This window comes from Sinocyclocheilus anshuiensis, unplaced genomic scaffold, assembly GCF_001515605.1.
Source record: "Sinocyclocheilus anshuiensis isolate Anshui unplaced genomic scaffold, SAMN03320099.WGS_v1.1 scaffold1067, whole genome shotgun sequence".
Lineage (NCBI taxonomy): Eukaryota > Metazoa > Chordata > Actinopteri > Cypriniformes > Cyprinidae > Sinocyclocheilus > Sinocyclocheilus anshuiensis.
This window is the reverse complement of record NW_015547739.1, coordinates 387,072-390,270: the sequence shown is the minus strand read 5'-3', so window position 1 is coordinate 390,270 and position 3,199 is coordinate 387,072. Positions and strand designations below refer to the sequence as shown.

At 36.3% G+C, this 3,199-nt stretch overlaps 1 protein-coding gene across 1 annotated transcript in view; it reads right to left on the bottom strand.

Moving 5' to 3' along the window:
- Nucleotides 1-3,199, bottom strand: part of LOC107704470 (ankyrin repeat domain-containing protein 50-like) — a 37,050-nt gene that overhangs the window by 33,194 nt on the left and 657 nt on the right. The window lies entirely within an intron of this gene.

The following is a 3,199-nucleotide window of genomic DNA, read 5'->3' as shown; positions in this document are numbered from 1 at the left end:
AAAAATTCATAAGGCTACTTTAAGAAAAAAAAAAAGAATAAATTAAGTTGTTTTATGCATTCAAATAATTAGACATGGTAAAACACAGAATTTGGTAACAATTAATTAAATTAATTAATTAAAATAGATGTTTAATTTCATAAAGTACAAGGTGATTTCAAAATGCACCTACTTTTTTGCATTTTGTGTTTTTCAGTTGAATAAAAGACTATTTTTCCCCATATATTTCATCATTGAGGATTTCTTTAAAAAAAGTCTAAAAATCTCATCTCGTCTCGTTCTCAAAAAAAAGTCTAAAAATCTCGTCTCGTCTCGTCTCGTGGGATAAGTGTCTCGTCACACCCCTAATAATCATTCATCAAAATTTTACTTGATCCACCTTTTATGAATGTGCTAAAAAAATGTATGAATGTCCTAAAAAATGTTGTTGATTTGCAATGATACTTTGATGCCCCAAAAAACCTCTGTTGTGCAGCACTTTCATTTGATTACGAATTTGATAAGATCAGCATTTTTTAAACAATCCGCGAGAATTCTTGTAGTTCAAACATGACACTAGCAATGCAATGGCCATGGGTTCGATTCCCAGGGAATTTATTAACTGATCAAATGTACACATTGAATGCAATGTACATCGCTTTGGATGAAGCACTGTCCAATTAACAAAAAGCATGTCTTAATAATAATTAATAATGAATACAGCTACATTTGGTGTCCTAAACAATATGTTGACAAAATTATACTTTGGTGTCCCAAATTTATTGGTGATTCACAATGATAGTATTATGCCGCCCACAAACCATCAGCAAAATGCACAAATGTAAATAAACAATTAATAAAACAAAAGTTATTTGTAATCTTTCATAATAAATTGCTCTATCTCTGAAATTTCACCAATTCCTCCTAATTTATCCCCCACCTTCATATAGAGACTTTTTATTATCAACCAATAATTTTCTCATGGGTAAAATCAATGCAAATGTATCCAGCAAAATAGATTGTAAACAGAGAGTCATGTTGACTTATACCTGTGCAAAAAGACCCATTTTAGAGTATCATGGGTTCCTTCGGATGAGCTGCCTACCTAGACAGCATCTTTGGCATGACATACAGCAAGCATTTTGGCCAACATTCAAAAGAGCAACGAACCACTGAAACATATGCAAATACCGAGCCAACTGTGAGGAGAAACACAAACACAAGTGCAGGAGAATCAAGCACAGCTCGTGAGTCAGCAACCTTTTAGGGAATCTAAACGTGATGATACACGGGGCAACATTTTGAGCAGTGTTGCCGAGCGATGTTACTTGGGCACTTTCCCCTTGAGAATGGGCAACAAATTTCCATCTGGATACTTTAGACAGAAATGTCCCTAAATGTTGCCCCGTGTATCACCACATTTAGGGAAGACTTGGAATATAAGCTACATTTGATGTCCTAAAATGTTGTGGATTCACAATGATTTACACATTTATGCCCCAAAAATTATTGGTGATTCACACTGATACTTTGACACCCCAAAAATAAAGGTGACTGATAAAAGATCTTACAATGCCCCAAAAATGTTGCTGATTCACAAATTATGCCCCAAAAATATTGGTGATTAACAATGATACTTTGATGACCCAAAAATACTAGTGAACCTCAATGGATCTTATGATGACCCAAAAATGTTGTTGACTCACAAATTATGTCCCAAACATGTTGTTGATTCACAATGATACTTTGATGACCCAAAAATACTAGTGAACCTCAGTGGATCTTATGATGACCCAAAAATACTAGTGAACCTCGATGGATCTTATGATGCCCCAAAAATATTGTTGACTCACAAATTATGTCCCAAAAATGTTGTTGATTCACAATGATACTTTGATGACCCAAAAATACTAGTGAACCTCGATGGATCTTATGATGCCCCAAAAATACTAGTGAACCTCGATGGATCTTATGATGCCCCAAAAATACTAGTGAACCTCGATGGATCTTATGATGCCCCAAAAATACTAGTGAACCTCGATGGATCTTATGATGCCCCAAAAATACTAGTGAACCTCGATGGATCTTATGATGACCCAAAAATGTTGTTGATTCACAATGATACTTTGATGACCCAAAAATACTAGTGAACCTCAATGGACCTTATGATGCCCCAAAAATATTGTTGACTCACAAATTATGCCCCAAAAATATTGGTGATTAACAATGATACTTTGATGCCCCAAAAATACTAATGAACCTCAATGGATCTTATGATGGCCCAAAAATGTTTTTGACTCACAAATTATGTCCCAAAAATGTTGTTGAATCACAAATTATGTCCCAAAAATATTGATGACTCACAAATTATGCTCTAAAAATATTGGTGATTAACAATGATACTTTGATGACCCAAAAATACTAGTGAGCCTCAATGGATCTTATGATGACCCAAAAATACTAGTGAGCCTCAATGGATCTTATGATGACCCAAAAATGTTGATGACTCACAAATTAAGCCCCAAAAACATTAGTAATTCAGAATAGCCCAAAAATTCTGACTAGGTTTTGACACACAGCCAGATTTTCCTCGAATGGAAAAATGTCAAGTCATGGCTTTCGACAAATAATAAAACCAACAAAGCCTGATCACCACAGCTACTACTGTAAAGTTATTATACATTAATATGGGATCTCTCTAAAACAGTGTTTGACGGGAAGTTTTACAATCTGTCAAATGTCTTTACTTTCTTTATGAGGACAGTAGCTGCTAATAATAATAAGTTAGTGGAGTTTTACTGTATAAGTAGTGTAGTCGCTGTTGTTTTTATCGGAAACTTTGGTCATCTGAGTAAATTATGGTGAGGGCCGGAATGAATCTGCGCGCTGCGACTCTTTAAACGGATCTTTAAACACCCATCAAACCAAAGCCGTTCAAACACCCACCAGAACGCGACAAAAACAACTTACGGGTCACCGTCCCGGGTGACAAAGACTCCGAGCACCACACACACATCACACGGGCTCCGCTCATTAGACATTCGTCTTCAAATTTAAAAACATTTATTTGAATCGTGACGGTTATTTTAACGGTTATTCTGACTGAAACAGCCCGTTTACTCTGAGCGAGAGCGACGCGACGCGTCAACACCAGAACGCTCCTGCTGTCGGCGCCGCAAGCGTCTACGCTGAGTGACGCGACGCGACAAACTAGAACGCT